Source organism: Myxocyprinus asiaticus, chromosome 17, assembly GCF_019703515.2.
Source record: "Myxocyprinus asiaticus isolate MX2 ecotype Aquarium Trade chromosome 17, UBuf_Myxa_2, whole genome shotgun sequence".
NCBI lineage: Eukaryota > Metazoa > Chordata > Actinopteri > Cypriniformes > Catostomidae > Myxocyprinus > Myxocyprinus asiaticus.
Genome location: NC_059360.1, coordinates 38,896,361 through 38,917,002, shown reverse-complemented (window position 1 = coordinate 38,917,002; position 20,642 = coordinate 38,896,361). Strand labels below are relative to the sequence as shown.

General features: G+C 38.5%; 1 protein-coding gene across 3 annotated transcripts in view; it reads left to right on the top strand.

Annotated features, from left to right (window-relative positions):
- The first annotated feature begins 4,088 nt into the window (after positions 1 to 4,088).
- The window catches only part of LOC127454685 (stonin-2-like), a 52,476-nt gene continuing 35,922 nt past the window's right edge, over positions 4,089 to 20,642 (top strand). The window contains exon 1 of one of the 3 annotated variants that reach the window (XM_051722050.1): positions 4,089 to 4,159. The gene's annotated coding sequence lies outside the window, so the exon portion shown is untranslated. Of the gene's footprint in view, positions 4,160 to 17,482; positions 17,764 to 20,642 lie in introns of those variants that run through there. The other 2 variants (XM_051722051.1, XM_051722049.1) reach the window with 2 other exon arrangements.

The window sequence follows — 20,642 nt, the reverse complement described above, 5'->3', positions numbered from 1 at the left end:
CTGGTCGGACCAATCAGACTCTACGCTACAAGACTGTTTTGATCACACGGACTGGGAGGTGTTCCGGTCCGCCTCTGATGACAACATCGAGTTTTATGCTGATAGCGTAATGTGTTTCATCAGAAAGTGCGTAGAGGACTTTGTTCCGACCAGAACAATACGGATCTATCCAAACCAGAAGCCATGGATTAATAGCGATGTTCGCGCGGCACTTAATGTGTGGACCTCCGCTGGAATGCGGAGGAGCATAAACAAGCGAGTTATACCCTCCGAAAAACAGAACAGCAAAACGCCAGTACTGGAACAAGATTGAAGGACAGTTTAACACCACCAACTCTAGAAGCATGTGGCAGGGAATTAACATCATCACGGACTTTAAAGGGAATAAAAACTCCATGAACACCACTGCCTCTCTCCCGGATGAGCTAAATATTTTTTATGCCCGTTTTGAGGGAAATAACACCGCCCTTGCGGAGAGAGCTCTCGCGGCCGAAGCCACAGAGGTTAGTTCACTCTCCGTGTCTGTAGCGGATGTAACCCGATCCTTCCGACGGGTGAATATCCGTAAAGCCGCAGGTCCAGATGGCATTCCGGGCCGCGTCATCAGAGTGTGCGCGAACCAGCTGGCTGGTGTTTTTACGGACATTTTCAACCTTTCCCTCTCTTTGTCTGTAGTCCCCACATGCTTTAAAACGTCCACCATTGTGCCTGTTCCAAAGCAATCAAAAATCACTTGCTTAAATGACTGCCGTCCTGTTGCTCTGACCCCCATCATCAGCAAATGCTTTGAGAGACTAATCAGAGATTACATCTGCTCTGTGCTGCCTCCATCACTGGACCCATTGTAGTTTGCTTACCGCAACAACCGCTCCACTGATGATGCCATTGCATCTACAATACACACTGCTCTCTCCCATCTGGAAAAAAAGAACACTTATGTGAGAATGTTGTTTGTAAACTACAGCTCAGCATTCAACACCATAGTGCCCTCCAAGCTTGATGAGAAACTCCGGGCTCTGGGCTTAAACAGCTCGCTGTGCAGCTGGATCCTGGACTTCCTGTCAAGCAGACGCCAGGTGGTTAGAATAGGCAGCAACATCTCCTCATCACTGACCCTCAACACTGGAGCCCCACAGGGCTGTGTTCTCAGCCCACTCTTGTATTCCTTGTACACACATGACTGTGTGGCAACACATAGCTCCAGTGCCATCATTAAGTTTGCTGATGACACGACGGTGGTAGGTCTGATCACTGACAATGATGAAACAGCCTACAGAGAGGAGGTGCACACTCTGACACACTGGTGTCAGGAGCACAACCTCTTCCTCAACGTCAGTAAGACAAAGGAGCTTGTGGTGAACTTCAGAAGAAAAGACAGAGAACACAGTCCCATCACCATCAATGGAGCACCAGTGGAGAGAGTCAGCATCTTCAAGTTCCTGGGTGTCCACATCACTGAGGAACTCACATGGTCCATCCACACTGAAGTCGTTGTGAAGAAGGCTCATCAGCGCCTCTTCTTCCTGAGACGGCTGAGGAAGTTTGGAATGAACCGCCACATCCTCACACAGTTCTACACCTGCACTGTAGAGAGCATCCTGACTGGCTGCATCTCCGCCTGGTACGGCAATAGCACAGCTCACAACCGCAAAGCACTGCAAAGGGTGGTGCGAACTGCCAGACACATCAACGGAGGTGAGCTTCCCTCCCTCCAGGACATATATACCAGGTGGTGTGTGAGACTCCAGCCACCCAAGCCATGGGCTGTTCTCACTGCTACCATCAGGCAGGCAGTAACGCAGCATCAGGACCCGCACCAGCCGACTTCATGATAGCTTCTTCCCCCAAGCAATCAGACTTTTGAACTCTTGATCTCCCACAATCAAAATACATCAGCACTGCACTTTATTACTCTTACTCTTATATCTCACACCGAACTGTCATAAATTATATTATTATTATATTATATTCTCTCTTAACAACTTACTATCAACCGACAGCCTGAATGTCAATACAGTACAATACAACCCACTGTACATTCTATATATACTATATATACTTTTTTTATTGAATAATGTGTATCTATATTGTGTGTATTGTATACTGTACAGTGTATGTTATTATTTGTATATTGTGTTGTGTGTAATTATGTGTATATTAGACTTTAAATTGTGTTGTGTTCATTTGATGTTATTGTAAATTGGTATATGTCTCATCACTGTCACGACTGCTATGTTGATTGGAACTGCACCCAAGAATTTCACACACCATTGCACTTGTGTATATGGCTGTGTGACAATAAAAGTGATTTGATTTGATTTGAAGACATGGATTTAACCACTGGAGTTGTATGGATAACTTTTTTCTGCCTTTACGGTATGTGCTTTTTGGACCTTCAAAGTTCTGGTCACCATTCACTTGCACTGTATGCAGTGACAGAGCAGAAGAAAGAAAGTCATACACATCTGGGATGGCATGAGGGTTAGTAAATGATGAGAGAATTTGCATTTTTTGGGGAAAATCTGAGCAACAACAATTTACTCTGTGTGCATTCTCTGAAGAAAAGAATGTCTGTGCTCAGATGCAGGGCTACGGGAGGGCAGACGCCTGCCGTCCCTGGCAACAGTGAGAGACGGCACAGGCAGTTATGCAATGCTCTAACACAGACAGCAGAGAGAGTGAGCAGTTTGGGTTAAGGACTCTGAGAAATCTCAGCAGGGGTCTCTGCCATTTTTACGTACAGAGCGCAAGAAATCATCCTGCTGCTGCTGCTAAAAATAAATCTTTCCTTTCACTGATGGATGTGGTGACTTGAAAGTTATTTTGTGTTTATTTTTTTACCTTCTTATTCTCTTCCCAATTGGGGGTTTCTAGGAAAAAGGTCCCTGGCTTTTTCAAAGCATGACAGGTTGATAGATAGAAATGGGTTCACAGAGCCTGTAACCTTAACACGGCTGTCAGATGCCTTTGTGATCATACAGACAGATAGCGGTGTGTTGCAAACAAGATATCAGATACCTGGTTTCATATGATATTGATGCAGATTGAAGACGGCAATATCAAAGACAGAAAGCTAAAACTCTGAGGGTATTTGAAGAGATGCATCAGGCCTACTTTGGAGTCCCTGCGGTTTGGTGGGCAAATTCTCAGCTATGTAATGTAAACATAGCCATAAAATATTAACCAAACCCATAAATTCACTGCGTCATACTGTCAATAAAAAAAAAAAAAAAAAATAAAAAAAAACAGTATATATATATATATATATATATATATATATATATATATATATATATATATATATGTATAAAACTAAAAATTAAATGTGTGTCTGTTAAACTACAGTTAATATACAGTTGTTAAATATAATGCCAAGAGTTACAAGAACGTTGGCGCCCCCTGTACGACAAATTGATGTTCTACAAAACAGATCGCTCCAACTAATTGTATCAAGATAGATTTCTCGTTGTATTTATACATTTGGTTTTGAGGTAGTTTTTAATTTTCTCATTTACTCCTAGGTATTGCTGTGCAGTATTATTTCAGAAAACATGTGAAACACACAGACACACACTAAAACCAGATCTTACATCCAATAGATGGCGCAACATGTGTGCAAACAATGCGTTAATTAGACGTTAATGTATGTAAATCCATGAAAGCCCACTTTACAGTCCTGCCAAAGTTCCTGGCATACACCAAACTCTTCAAACAAAGAAAACTGCTTATGGATTAGTGACACAAAATGTCCCATTTAATTTATACTTCCCTGATGTAATAGAGATCCTTCATAGTGTATAAAATCACTGTAAGAAAATATAAGAATATAATAATGATAATATAAATATCACGTAAGAAAATCAATAAGAAGTTATTATTATTTTTTTGGCGCGCAAAGATAACTTTAGACGTGTTCTTTTTATTCTCGTTCATGGTACGGATGAGTGGTGGGCTATTTTCCCCAATGCCACACCTCATTCACGCACGATTGGACAACTGACGCAGCGCTTTTTCAGATATCCAATCAGCTACCAGTGAGGTGGGGCATCGATCAGCGCTGCATCGAATGTCCAATGAGGTGCGAGTAAGGTGGGGCAACGAAGCAAGTTCACCGGGAGTGAGCGAAAGCTACAATCTGCGACTCAACAATACGATATCGGTATGTAAATATCCTTATGCACTTGTTTTCTCTGTCGTCGCAGTGTTTTATATAATAGTTTCGATTTGGTTGTCTTAAGAATGGTTAAATATATTCAGGTATATTTAGGGCATAATGTTTAAGTTACATAAGTTACCGTGAAACTATGTCCAATACAATGTTGCAACAGGTTGTTGTAAACCCGTCCGCTTTGTTTACATTGGTAGCGGGATTTGTTTATTACGTGGCAGACACTTCAAATATGTTATCATATGTCATATGCCGGATCACGAGGATAGATTAGGTTTTTGTGTGAAGTAGATTTCAGAAGTACAACATTTCCAGTTGTTGCATGTTACAGCTTTACTCAGCTCGTTTGATCTTAGACCACAACAGATTGTTGATGTGACCAGCATAAATTAGGATTGAAGAAATGAAACGTAATGTTCATATCTGAATGTAGATTGAGACAATGAGTGCTATTCTTCACTGCTTCTTGGTGAATATGACAAAACTATGAAAACAAGTCCCAGTACTCTGTGTTCCAGTCTCTGCAATCTGCTACAATTTAATAATGCATGAGTTTTGATCCATCTTTGTAACCTCTTGCAAAAATTGGATATGTATGAAGCTGTCCTATTTGTTCTGATATACTATTTAAAACTTGTGATTTTCACAAACTTTTGTAGGGTCCTCCAGTAAATTTCATGGCAAAATTCCTTTACATAATAATAATAATAATAAAAATGTTTCTGCCAAATAATAACCACAGTTATTGTTATTGTCGAATGTGATCTCCTTTCAGTGTAATATGTTTTCAGAATTTCTCTGTCATTTCAATTAATTTTCTTTTTAATAATAGTGGTGGCTAAAACCAAGTTACCACAGTTTTATTGTAAAAAAAAAAAAAAATTGTGGTTACCATAGTAAATGTATATACAGTATGGTGTTCAGTCAGGTAGGGGTGGTCTCCTGCTATAGGAACCTTAAACTGTTGTGAAAAGCATGCAAAGGTGGTGGTAGCTATGTTGTTGTTGTAGTTTTATTTTTGTGTGTGGGTAATTTGGCAGGTGAAAAGTTTTTCTCAATTGGTATCATTTTAAAGAAAGCTTTTAATGTTTTTTAATGGTATAGACTATGATAAAGTATGCAACTCTCAGCCTAGGAAACTGCAAAAAAAAAAAAAAAAAAAAAAAAAAAACTGAGCCAGAAATTATTATTTTTTTTATTGGTTATTTATTTTTTAGTGGATATTTTTCTGATTTTACATTATACTCTATATATCTGGTGTAAATAAGGTAGCACCAAAAAAACTGCTTTTGTTTTGTTCCCAATCATGTCACCTGTAACTGAGTAATATTTTGTGTTGATACGACAAAGCAATCAAAAGTTATAGCATTACAAAATAATTTCTTCTACGCTACGTCCACACTAATACGTTTTTATTTGAAAATGCATCTTTTTCTCTACATTTTGGCCTTCCGTCCACACTGAGATGGCATTTTTGTTGGCGAAAACTGAGCTTTTTTGAAAATACTCTCCCAAGTGGATACATTTGAAAACATCTTGAAAATGTCTTAGCGTTGTTGTGTGGACGGGGAAAACTGAGATATCTGAAAATGATGAGATGTTGTCAGTGTGATGCAATCATGTGATCCATTCAACCCAAAACAATCAAGATGGGGGCCCACATTGTAGCGGCGTTATTGTGCCTGTTTTTCACTTTGAGAGCGTTGTTAAAGACAAATGTTACTTTGTACAGCCTTCACAATCTATTTCTTTACAGGCAGCGCAAAGTTTACTCGGAACTGCTGTCTGGCAACGAAACACGAGGACAATTGCATTTCAGCTCATACATGGAACAGCGATTTTTCGCATGCGCAGTAAGGAGATTTAAGAGTTTTCATTCATTTCAGTGTGGACGAGCAACTTTTGGAAAATGTTTGAAAACGGCAGTGTGGACATAGAGCGTTTTGAAAATGAAAACACGTTTTCAAATGTATCCGGATTAATGTAGATGTAGCCCTAGTGTCCAAAAATGTCTCCAAGTGTCCAAAAGCCTTTCCAAACTAATAAAAACAATATAATTGTACATAAGAACTAATTACACATGCAAATGCAACACTGACTAAAGGTAAGCTCTCTCCAAAGCATGCAGGCATGAGTAACGAGATCTCATTCAGTTCCATTCTGTGTCATTTGAGCCATCATTGAGTCAAGTCATGTACTTGGCACCATCTCCTGGTGGTCATATGTAATTAGAGTGAACAATCCTCTCTGCCCATATTTGGATAACTTCCACCTCTGGTTGCAGTGATCTGAATTCTAATATGATTGGTTTAGCAATCCATGACGCTGGACAACGTACTACATAATTTACAATGAAGTCATCTGATCCAGGAAAGCTAACGTGTTTTTAGCCAGATAGCATATTATGTGCTGTGTGCACATTGTGCTTTGTGTGGATTATCTAATGATCTATACATCTGATTACATTGTGTGTGGGCTCATTTAATACTCCGCTAAGTAATGCTGTGTGATATCTTATGTTCTATTTCTGTTTTGTGAAGTTATAAGCAAAAATGCGCTTATAAGCAACACCTGTTTACATGTAACATGCATGTCAAAGACATGCACTTAGCTATTACTCACTGAGAGTAAAACAAATAGGCTGGTTGTATTCTACTCTTTGAAAGCTTTCCAACAACATATGACACATGGCTATTTGATCAGTTTGATGTTTTCACCAATTACAAAAAGATGTGCAGTCAGTGCAAAACTATTAATAAATGATCTAAACAGAACACTTCTGATTTGTCTGCAAATTTCAAAGCACTTGTTTTATATTGGTCATAATGCCTACATACATTCGATACCTATTTTGTGTTGGTCAAGACTGTAGTGTTTGGGCCAATCCGAGCTTAAAGGGTTAAATTATTAAAAAAGCAGTTCACACAAAACAATCCCTTATGTGATCATCTGTAAACAACCACTCTTTTCAGTCTTCTCAGTCATTTTGATTTTTTAAAGTAAAAAATGTAATGTGGTGTCACTGTCCAGAGACAGTGGGAAAAAAAAAAAAAAATATTAAAAGCTGTAATTATTGAAAAAAATAAAACAATTTTTTTGGCTTGAGTAGTGCAGAAAGTACTGTAATACCTTTTACTTGATGGTTACACCACATTAAATTTTTAAAGTCATTAAATAAATTTTTTGTAGGAAATGCTTTAAATGTTTTTCAAAAATATATGAAACCAAAATGGTCACAAAGATTACTTTGTTTTTTATATAAACTTGACATGTGTGTTTTAAACTAGATTTTTAAAAGATTTCTCATTTTTATCACCTCTGACAGTCTTATTTGTCAGTGACCCAAAGGTTATGTGGTAGCCCTATATGTGAATTTAATTTTACCCACCTACGTCAAATCATTTATATTTAGTCTCACCATGTACGCAGTAAAAAGGAATTCTGAGCGCAATCACAAAAGTGTCAGCAAACAGGTCAACACTGTTTATGTTCATACAGCGATCTGGAGGGGAAATGTTGTTGATTATCTGCATTTATCAATCTGAGCATGCGGATTGACCTCCTTACCTATACATGGATTAAATTACTGATATTTGCTTTACTTGTTCTACTTGTTTTGGAACTGGTAGCTCTGTCTTTGAAGACTGCGTTCAGCAGGGCTTTCTGTTAGAGTCTGGAGATTATGGTGTTATTCATGTAAGCTTCACTGTTCTGTAAACAGTTTTTCTTTGAACTTGGCATTAAGTAGAGAACGTTTGGTATGGAGGGGGGCCTAGGCTTGTTTATTAAAATTGGACTACTCTTTGTTGTCTTTAGTGCTGGACAGAGTGTTTGTGAGACTCCCTCTACAGCACAGTAGGGGACTTTAAAGAATATGCCAGTGCTGTTGCCAGAGCCAGTGCCCAATCTGACTCCACAACGGTCCCTTAAACTTGGTCTCAAACCGGGAGCTGCTGACATCAGTGGGTGATGTTCTCACCACATAATGTCAAGCACTGAAAAAACATCTTTTTGTTTGAGAAAAAAAAAAAAAAACATTCTGTCACTAGCTGCGTTTACATGGACACTTTTTTTTAAAAATCGGAATGAAATCAATCCGATCGATGATTCCGAACATACTGTTTGCATGAAGGCTAAATAAAGTGATCGGGTTGATGTGCGTGTTTATTTGTCAGAAGCATAAAATCTGAATTGATCTTGTGACATGCGTACACTGCATGATTATTTAATAATGCGTGAATGAACCTGCAGTGACCACGGACATTCGCCATAACACATCACAATCTGCCATCACAAATTAAAGTGAAACTGGAGCACTTAGTTTGTATATAAGTTTATTCCTCATTTATTTTTTTGCTGGAGTTTGCGAGCCTCTGTAGATGCCGGTTACGTAAGAGTGCTTGAGACGTGGTTCATCTTCATACGCCCTCGAGAGAGCTGAAGGTACGGTCACACTAAACTTTGTGCTTGTGAAATTATTTTGGACAACACAATGAACGAGGATATGATGTTGCACAAGGGCTTCTGGTTTTAATAAACAAAAATCATTCAAAATGTTCAAATATGCCATCTACTTACTATCCAGCAACAATAAAAAACATCTTTGAAATATTAGAGGTCAATAGTGTGTGACTCTTCGATCTTCTATTGGTCACACAATTTCTCAGAGTTCAGTGTTCCCTCATTGTCATGTGCACAACATCCCAGTTTCAGAAAGCAATCCGATCAAGTGTTTACATGGCAAATATTTTCTTCTCGAACGGATTATAAAAGGTTTACACCACCCCTTACAATCCGAATGACATTTACATTGGATTTGGCCAATTAACTCCGATTGATGTGGTTACATGAGACTTTTTCGGACTGTGCTACTAGTCTGATCACAAACTAGGGTCCATGTAAACATAGAACTGACAAGATGACAAGCTGATAAGGATTTTTTTTTTTTATCACACTCAGCTGCATATCACCACAAATGCTGATTCAAATTCATATGGATTCTGTCATTCTGCAGAAATAATGCAAAAGCAACTAATGATGGATAAAAATAACCTTGATGGACATTTTACAGTTTTGGTGCATTTTAAAATATAACGTTTTGCAAGCCAACTGAACCATGAAGAAAATGCAACATTGTAACTATTTTAGCCCCTGTTTCGGAAAACACTTAAGCAAGCTACAGGTCTGAAAATGCCCCAAATCACTCTATTGCAACTGCAATTTTACTGATGTTGTTATTTTGTCAGAGAGAGTTGTGGTGAGTCATTATGTGTGTCACCCCTCCACCATTTTTAATCGACAAGAGTGTCATACCTCTGACTGAAAAGAGTGAGATCTCTGCAAAACAGTCTGCATGTGACGCACCCTCAGCCAAAAAGAGTTGTTTTGAGTCTGCTAGTGTAGAGCCGGCTTAACAGTGATGCACTTATTGTGAGAAGCTTGTGGAAGGCTACCAAAAATGTTTGACCCAAGTTAAAATTTATAGGGAATGCTACCAAATACTAACAAAGTGTGTGTAAATGTCTGAGCCACTGGGAATGTGATGAAAGAAATAAAAGCTAAAATAAATAATTCTCTCTACTATTATTCTGACATTTCACATTCTTAAAATAAAGTAGTGGTCCTAACTGACCTAGACAGGGAATGGTTTCTACGATTAAATGTCAGGAATTGTGAAACACTGAGTTTAAATGTATTTGGCTAAGGTGTATGTAAACTTCTAACTTCAACTGTATGTATAAAATCATGATCACTCACATGAGATGAGGACTCTAGACATATCAGTAACCTTATGAAAGTTGTTGTATTCTACATGGGGGAGGGGCGCCCTCATGGGGGCTGCCATTTTAGAATCACATGACCGGCTGAATACCACTTGCTTAATCTCAGTAACCATCTTGTTATTGGACACTTTTAATCTTGGATTAAATTAATCATGGCTGATTATGAATAGTGAATTTCTACAATGGCATCTTTAACCGAAAACTACTGATTTTGACTACTGCTGCATCCACACCACTAGGTGTCACTGTAAGTCCAGTATGACACAAACAAAAAGTTGCTGAGTTCACCTTTAAGTGTTATTATATCGATTCAAGATATCAAATCGTGAGAACCATATCGTCCCATCCCTATAATTGACTAATTGAATGATTATTAGAGCAATTAATCAACTATTCGGTCAATTATTGCAATGATTAATCATTAGCTCTTAACTGACAATTCAGCTCGAGTTAATAGGTTGTATTAAACACGTGTTTACAAAAAATAAAGAAAAGAGGATGGAAGTATCTTTTAAAAATACCTCTGAATGACCTTCACTGAATTACAGGAGTTTAATTCAGTAAAAAAACATCTAATATTAGACAATATTATAGATTTAATTATAGATAATTTCAAATAATTGTTTCAGCCCCACAGTAGAGAACTGTTAAAATACTCACTGTTTTAAAAGTATAGCCACAAGATGTAATCAATACGTAGCCTAGTATAAATGCAGGCTTCATTCGCCCAGGGTGCTTTAGTTCTTTCAGGATAAAAAAGTTTGGCTCCTTCGATTTTATAAGTAAAGCTTTAGTTTGGATAAAATGACAAAACTAAACTGCACAAACTAGAACACTCCCATTATAATGAACGTGTATGTCTACACTGGAAGAGCTGACTGCATCTTAACAGGCCTTCAGTTGCTGGATGTGCCTTTCTATTTTGGGTGTACTGCAAAGCTTCTGTGGTTGAAATGCAATGATTTTATTTAGAAAAATCTTAAATATGATACGAACACACCACCTCTGGTATGTGACCATATTTGACCATCAAAGCCAGCTTGTGAAAGCAAGATGCAGAATTACATTTAGATTTGAAAATATGTTCGCAAAACTATGTGCAAGACTTGTAAACAAATTTGTGATGTGGCATGTTTGTTTGTGGGCAGGTTACGTAGTAATGTAGTTCCATCAGGCTGTCACCAAATCGGCAACCATAATCAGGCAAGGAGAGTTTGACAACACCTCTTAACAACTAGTTTGTCCCCTGCCTTGACTAATTTTGAACACGCCCCACTCTGTACTTTTGCAGTACTCCATGTTTCTTCGTTGTTTTCACGTATAAATAACATAAAGGCCAATCCTGCCAATTTATAGCCATGCAAATGTATCTACCGTCTTATAAATGGTACAGCAAAATTTATACCAGTTGACATCAGGGTTTTAAACTATTTTCTTGCGGGTGTCAGATTAACCAGATGAAAACTCGACAGGGGCCAAACTTTTATCTGTATTTATTTATCCTAGCTAGCACATTGTTACTAACATTGTAACATTTCATTGTAACTAACACGTTCACATGAAAAACTAAACTAATCACTGTTACTATGCTTTGACTGTTATGGATTGAGAGGCTCAGGACCCAAATGCAGAGTGAAAAATAAAGGTTTATTAAATACAAAAATAAAACACAAAAATCCAACATAAAACTCCCATGAGGGGGAAAAATAAACATAAACTACCCTGAAGGGGAAAAAGGGTAATCCAGACTGGGGCAGGGGGAAACAGGACCGACCGGACCAAAACAGACTGAACACACAAGCAAGACCGACTGGAAACTCTAGCACATAAGACTGGAAACAAGACGAACTGGCACTGGAGAGCAAACACAAGGAAACTAAAATAGGGAGAGAAATCAAACGGGTTAATAGGGGACAGGCGAGGCAAATTAACTAATAATAAGCAAACAAGGAGGGTATGACGTAAGACAGAGAGACACGCGGCGATACAGAAACAAAACAAAGCCACGTGCTCTCACAAGACAAAACACCCGAATGGCATGAGCGCACATCAGCAAGACCATAAGGCAATATACGCCCATGCTAACCGACGCCAAACAAAGCGATGCCACGCATTCTCACACTAAACAAAACCTGAGTGTTCATCGCGAGGCAAACGCCTCAGGTGACAAAAACAAGACAGGACACCTGTGCGAGTGTTCGGTCACACACACACCTGACACCATAGACCGAAGTGACCGAACCCCAGCACAACACCTCAGCACAACATGAAGACATCTCGCGACCCAGGCGCGCAACGCAATGCGAGTGCAATGTGCACCTGTGTGCCCGAGAGATGCTGCCAAGATGACATAAGCGCGATGCACCCACATCAATAACAGACAGGCATGGAGCACGAGTGTCCGGATCCCAACACAGACCGAAACCAAACCAGACAGGAAGTCAGGATCCAGACACCATGCTTCAGACATGAAACAAGACGGACCGAAGAGCACAGGGCAGGGAATACAACCGAAACCATGCACTCGCACAAAGACAGACAACGAAACACAAGACAGACATGGGAGGATTATGCCACGGTCCTATCAGACCAAAACCCAGACTGACAGAGTGACAGGACCGTGGCATTGACAGTATAATCTCACATAAAACAGTGGTAATCTATAGAACTCTATTATCTTCGCAATCAATGAGGAGAAAATTAGCCTTTCTTGTTCTGCACATATTTTGAATTTGTGCAGGAGCCAGGTTCTTGTGCAGATAAGCAGTGGTAAACAGAGAACAAACTGATTTGATGATGTACAGGATTGAGAATGCTGAAAACGTCTGTGTAGAACCAAACACAGACAGGATATACTGTATGCATGTATGTATAACGGAAGCCAGCTGGTACATGATAGCTGTGTGGCATGTGTAAACATCACTCCCCGGGCAGAATTGGTTACAGTGGTGCCGTAAAACGGAAGGGAGTAAGGTTTAGGGGGGTGAGTGTTGCGGTAGCCAGCAGGTAGGTAGCTGTGCAGTGTGTAAACCTCACTCCCCTGGCCTCAATAGGCGCATTAGCGACTGACACCAGAGGCTGTAGCCTTTAGCCTCTTCGCTAGCGTGGCAGCCTCCCATGCCGTCCCGTATTTAAAAATTAAATGATGCGTCCCATATCGATTCATTATGGGATGCCATTTGTCTTATATTTAAGCTTGTCCGATGGCCTCACAGTTAAATCATTGAAGATAATTATTTTAAACTTGATATTTGTTGGAAATCTTGCCTACAGGGGGTAAGAGACCGAAAAGTCCTAACATTGTGCTAAAACATGCTAAAATTCTGGAGGGTGTTGAACGAAAATGTCAGCCAGCACCACCCAGCACCAGTCCCCACCCCCACGGTCAACAACTTCCGGACAACGGTAGTGTCCCATATTTTTACGTCTAAAGATTTGACTGCACTTCTCAGCCAAGCAATTTGCATAAGTACATTTGATTGTGATAAAATAGTTAGACGCAGTATAACAAATAGAACAGAGTGCATGTGTCTCGAGATTTGAAAAGTTTTGTATCTTGACACAGCATAAAAATGAAAAAAAAAAACAGAGAAGTTGAGCAATGGGCAAAGATGTCCGTCTAGCGCATGTTTACATAGAAAACCAATTAAAAAACTGTGCAGATGTATGCAAAAAGAAACGCTTTCGGTGTATAAAGTATAAGTATATTTGGAACCACATTATGCTTATTACTGATTTTCCAGTTGCATGGACTATGACCACCACATGTCCCTAAAGTCCAGATTTGGCGTGATGTAGCTAATCCACCACAAAGATGACAGCTGTCTGTCCCACCCTGCATTTCTGGACCTGGATGGATAGCCTGACCTTTGCTTGCTTCAGCACGAGAACTCTATGCTTTTGGACAATTTTTTCCTTTATGATTTGTGTTGTGTTTATCTTCACTCCTAGTAACATGTTTTTTGGTCAGACATTACACAAACTGTATGAGGCAAACTCAGTATGGCTGTGAGCATTGACAGCAGGAAATTATGCACTGTCTGAAAGGTGATGTCATTGCTATGCATGATCATGAGCTCGCTGATGGACGTGCGAGGGAGAGATTTGAGATGGTGAGAAAGTTCAGCAGACCGGCTTTGCCAAATGTTATTGTGGACATATCTTGTGGATGCCTACATGCACCACTGACATAACTGACAGACTGCCAAAGCCCAAGCCTGGTGGAGTCTGAAAAGTGGAAGTGAGCCTGTTTTGTAAGAAAATTGGTATTGCTTTGAAATTCTATTAAAGTTTGGAGGTTTGGACTCTAAACTTTGTTTTTAGACAATGTTTACATTTTAAATAAAGGCACATGACTAAACATTCTGGACTCTTGCAGTTCTGGTCTCTTGCAGTGTTTCATGAAATAAAGAGTCTGGGTACTGAGAAAATAATACAAACAAAATAAATGTATTTGGCACAGAAAAACAAACATGCATTCCGACCAGTGTAGCCTGTTTCACAAATTAATTACTCTTATGAGCAAGTTCTTTTAAAGGAATATTCCGGGTTCATTACAAGTTAAACTCAATCCATTTGTGGCATAATGATGATTACCACAAACATTTATTTTGACTTTTCCCGCCTTTTCTTTAAAAAAAGGCAAAAATTGAAGTTACAGTGAAACACTTACAATGGAAGTGAATGGGGCCAATTTTTGGAGCGTTTAAAGGCAGAAATGCGAAGCTTATAATTTTATATAAGCTTCCCAGAATATTCCTTTGAATCGGTCAGAAATTATTTTCATTATTTATTGGTTTAACACAGTCTAACGACTAATTACTCGCTGAATCTATCAGAATTAACATCTAATTAACTTACTGATCGCAAGTTCATATGACAACAAAATGTAGTTAAACATCCACAAAATAATTTTGTTGCAATGGTATCTTAGTTGAAAAACATTCAAATATGTCTTACAAAAATTGTTTTGTATGTTGCCTAGCAATCACATTTTAATGACTGGATATTTCAAATAGTTGAGGATGAAGCACTGATAGCCTCCAAACCATTGAGTTTCTCAATAAATGGTGGATGTTCAGTGAGATGTTGAATGAATAAGCTTGATGGGATGGGCTTGCTTTGTTCGATGTGAAATAGGGGGCAGAGGAAGGGTAGTGTGTTGCCGGATTGTGAATGCAAAGAAGAGATTCACCAGAACAAATAAACTGGCCCCAATTTACCAGATCATTCAGCATGTCGAAGGATATTTCCTTTATGAGAGTGTGTTTCCTAAAGGCTCTTGATTTAGGTGAGAAAATGGCTCTCTCTGATGTGGAAAATACTGATCACAATGGTCTCTCGGCTACAATCAGTGTGTTTCTCCTCCTTTGTGACCTTTGAAGGGCATCAGTAGCTTTTCGGAGGTACATTTTTCAGCTGGCTCCAAGGGGAGCCTGATGAGATATCAGAGTTCAGTGATCCTTGACACTTGAAGTGTTCATTTTCTTTGCAATGTACAGCTTTTAAACAGCAAAAAAAGAAAAGAAAAAATCCTGTTTTCTATTAAAAATATGACCTGCTCCTTAACTTTGAGTCACTTTTTTTGGGTTTTATGCACTAAAGTGAAAAGGAAAGTCTTAGACAAACTCTTTCAATTAGGATATCTTGGCAGTGGTTTGGAGTAGAAACATAATTATATCTTTAGAAAGCCAAGACTTTTTAGTGAAAACTGCACAGTAAAACTCATAAAGTGTTTCTGGGTCAAAGTGACTCAAAGTGATCGTGCAGGTCACAAATATCTAAACAAAACAAAATAGATGTTCTGGAAAATCAAATTGTCTAAAATTATAAGACTTGTTATCTGATACTGTAATATATCTTAGATAATAATATATTCTTGAACTAAGTTTATTTTCCCCCCTCATTGGCAATTTTTTTTCTCTTGTTTTAAGCATAAACTTAACTAACTTCTGTTAGATTTCTGCTTAAAACAAGAAAAACTTAATTTATCTTAAAGGGATAGTTCACCCAAAAATGAAAATTCTCTCATCATTTACTCACCCTCATGCCATGCCAGATGTGTATGACTTTCTTTCTTCTGCTGAACACAAACAAAGATTTTTAAAAGAATATTTCAGCTCAGTTGGTCCTTACAATGCAAGTGAATGGCATTTGCTGTTTCAAAAATGACATAAAGGAAACATAAAAGTAATCCATATGACATCAGTGGTTAAATCTATATCTTCAGAAGCGGTAAGGGTGGGAAACCAAAATGTAAGTCCTTTTTTACCCTAAATCTCCACTTCCACTTTTACATCTGAAACCCACATGTGGTTTAGTTTCACTTTCACATCTGAAAGTCAAAGTGGAGATTTAGAGTAAAAAAAGGGCTTAAATTCTGATCTGTTTCTCGCCCACACCCATTATATTGCTTCTGAAGATATGGATTTAACCATTGGAGTCGTATAGATTGCTATTTTTCTTTAGGTGATTTTTGGAGCTACAAAGGTCTGATAACAATTCACTTGCATTGTAAGGACCAACAGAGTAAATAGTAAGATAATTTTCATTTTTGGGTGAACTATCCCTTTAAACAATTTTGCTTCTCAAGTCAAGACATTTTTATTTGTATAGTGCTTTTCACAACACAAATCGATTCAAAGCAGCTTTAAAGAAAATCATGCATTAAAAAAATGTAACTGTAATATCTATAAAGTCTTAGAGTGATTATTGTGTAGTTTGATTAAATATGATTGTAAATTGTGTATAAAAATTAAATAAATAAATAAATAATTGTATTTAGAACCCGTGTGAGCAAGCTGAAGGTGACTGTGGCAAGAAACACAAAACTCCATAAGATGTTGGTTAATGGATAAAAATAACCGTGGGAGGTACCAGGCTTACTGTGGGGGCCAGTTCCCCTCTGGCTAACCAGCATGAATATAATGGCAATATTAGTTATTTATCTGCAGTGCATTTCATGGTTTAAGATTAGTAAATTAAGTAAGTGTTGAGGTCCAGTGTTTAACTTTTATTTTTTATTATTTATTTATTTTTATTTTTTTTATGAACTGTAAGATTAATGACTAATGTCTTTGAAGTCAATCCTGGATTAACTGCAGAACTTCACATAGATGCATTGCCCTTTGTTAGTTGGCTGATGAAGGCTTTTTTTGACAATTAAATGATAGTCTGTGTATTCCATTTCAAGAGTGTAGTCCATCAATAGACAAAGGTGATGCAGGTAGAGATCAATGAGGTGCATCACAGTTCTACCGGCAGGTCATTTCGGTGAGGCTCGTGGGGTCCTTCCTAAATCCAAGGTTCAGGCAGTGGCATATGAAGTATCCGATGTCTTACAGTTGGAGTTGGCATCAGTTCATCCTCTGAAGTCCATTGTAAAAGAACGAAGTGATGTCTGGCGAGCACCGGCTGCATTTAGTTGTAATCACTCAGAGACACATAGCAGTGGAGTCCGACACCAAGCAGGAACGGAGCTGGATCTGGAATCCCGAGGTTGAGACATGGAAACAATTAGAATAATATTAGCATAGATGTCGTTCAATTTTATGCAGAGTTATAGATCATGATAGGTGTTTCTGGTTCTGGCAGATAACTAAAGCAGTCTAATTGTGAGTTGATGGATAAATTAGGTGTATGCCTGGCTAAATAGATGAGAACAGAGAGCATGAGTCATAACTTGGCAATATTTCTGAGGTGGAAGAATGCTGTTCTACAAACATTGGAAATTTTATTTTCAAAGGACAGATTTGTGTCAAATATAACACCCAAGTTCTTTGCTGTAGAAGATGACGTAACAGTACATCCAACGTGAGTGAAATTATATTTTAGCAGCTTATTTTTAGAGGTTTTTGGTCCAATAATTAGTACCACTGTTTTGTTGGAATTGAGTAGAAGAAAATTTCTGGCCATCCAATCTTTGATTTCATTGATACACTCTGCTAATTTGGAGAATTATGAATTTTCGTTGGGTTTAGAAGAAATATAAAGTTGGGTATCGTCAGCATAACAGTGGAAACTTATTCCATGATTCCTGATAATAAATCCCAGGGGAAGCAGGTATAAGGAGAAAAGCAGAGACCTAAACCATGCTAATGCAAGTCCACTAATGCCAACATAATTCTCCAGCCTATTCAAGAGAATATCGTGATCTATCGTGTCGAAGGCAGCACTAAGATCTAAAAGCACTAGAAGATAAATGCAGCCACGATCAAATGATAAGAGCAAGTCGTTTGTAACTCTGATAAGTGCAGTCTCTGTACTGTGACTGAAATTGTTCATATATACCATTTCTCTGTAGAAATGAACATATTTGGAATGCCCAGTTCCCACTACTTAGTAGGTCCTCGTGGTGGCACAGTTACTCACCTCAATCCGGGTGGCGGAGGACAAGTTTCAGTTGCCTCTGATTCTGAGACCGTCAATCTGTGCATCTTATCACGTGGCTCATTGTGCATGACACCGTGGAGACTACGCATGTGGAGGCTCATGCTACTCTCCACGATCCACGCAAAACTTACCACGCACCCCATTGAGAGCGAGAACCGAGAGCGAGAGTGTGACCATGAGAAGGTTACCCCATGTGACTCTACCCTCCCTAGCAACCGGGTAAATTTGGTTACTTAGGAGACCTGGCTGGAGTCACTCAGCACATCCTGGATTTGAACTTGCGACTCTAGGGTTGGTAGTCAGCGTCAGTACTCGCTGAGCTACCCAGGCCCCCAACCCTTTTCTAGTATTTTCGAAATAAATGGTAGATTTGAAATCGGTCTTTAAATAGCCAATTCTCCAGGATCAAGCTGTGGCTTCTTAATAAACGGTTTGATAACTGCCATTTTAAAGTTTCTTGTGACATGTCCTAAGGATAGCGAGGAGTTAATAATATTAAGAATTGGTTCTGAGATTACAAGGAATACCTCTTTTAAGAGCTTAGTTGGTATTGGATCTAACATACATGTTGTGGCTTTTTAATTTTTATAAGTTTTATTAGCTCTTCATGACCTATGACAGCAAAGGATTGAAGTTGCTTGTGAGGAAAATTATGAGACACTGTTTTCTGAGGTGCTGTGACAGTTGATTGCATAGTTCCAATTTTATTTCTGATTATTTACATTTTATCAGTAAAGAAATTTATGAAGTCACTGTTGTGCTGTGATGGAATATCTGGTTCAGTCGATGCTTTGTTCCTAACCAATTTAGCCGCAGTACTGAATAAACAGCTAGGATTGTTGTGGTTATTTTCTATGAATTTGCTAAAATATGCTGACCTGGCAGCTTTTAGTGCCTGTCTGTAGCAACAGACACTATCCTTGCATGCACCGCAAAATAAATTTTGTATTCTTCCACTTGCACTCCATTTTCCTAGCTGCTCTCTTGAGAGCATGAGTGTGATCATTGTACCATGCTGCGAGGCTTTTTTTCTTGAATTTTCTTTAATCGAAGGGGGGTGACACTATAAAGAGTGCTAGAGAAGACTGTATTTATATTTTCTGTTATTACATCAAGTTATTCTAGACTTTTTGGCTTACTGAATATGTGAGACAATTCTGGAAGATTATAAGTGAAACTGTCTTTAGTGGTTGAAAGAATAGTTCTACCTGAACGATAGCGTGGTGTAGATTGAGTGACATTAGCTGATCGCAGCAAACAAGAGACGAGGTAATGATCTGATATCGCTCTGCAGTAGAATTTCTCTATATCAACATCAACTCCATATGACAGAATTAAATCTAGCGTATTATTATGCCGATGAGTTGGTCCTGTCACATTTTGTCTGACTCCAAGAGAGTTAAGAATATCGATAAATGGTAATCCCAATGTGTCATTTTCATTATCTATGTGAATGTTGAAATCACCAACAATTAAATCTCTATCTACAGTAACTACTAGATCTGATCTGAAATTTGCAAATTCACCGAGGAAATCCGAGTATGGCTCGGGTGATCTATATAATGTAGCAAGGGCAAAAGACGACAGAGATTTTTATTTATATCTGACGGTGTCACATTAAGCATTACTAGTTCAAAAGACTTAAACTTATATTCTGTCCTCTGAGTAACACCAAAAACTTCACTGTAAATTGTAGCAACACCTCCTCCTCGACCCTTCAGGCGAGGCTCATGTTTATAACAATAACCTGAGGGAGTAGATTCATTTAAACTAATAAATTCATCCGGTTTAAGCCAGGTTTCTATCAAACAGAGCGCATCCAAACTATGATATGTAATAATTTAATTTACAATTACTGTTTTGGTAGAAAGAGATCTAATGTTTATTAGCCCTACCTTTATATGATATTTATCTTCACATTTTTCAAAGTTTGACCTTAATCAGATTTTTTATAAATTATTTAGTGAGGGGTTTGTGTTTGGTAGTTCGGGGAACAGACACAGTCTCTATATGATATCTAGGTGATACTATATGTCTCTATATGTTGTAGTTTATGTGACCTGTGTGACGTTTCAAGGCAGCTAGCAGATGTTCGGATTAACCAGTCTGCTTCCTGACCTGGGCCCCAGTTAGTCAAATACTATCACTATTAAGACTATGAGCCAAATTACTAGAGAGGAGAGTGGAACCTTCCCTGGAGGGATGGAGTCCATCTCTCTTTAGCAGGTCAGGTCTACACCAAAAACTCTTCCAATTGTCTATAAATCCTATGCTATTCTCCGGACACCACTCATCCAGCC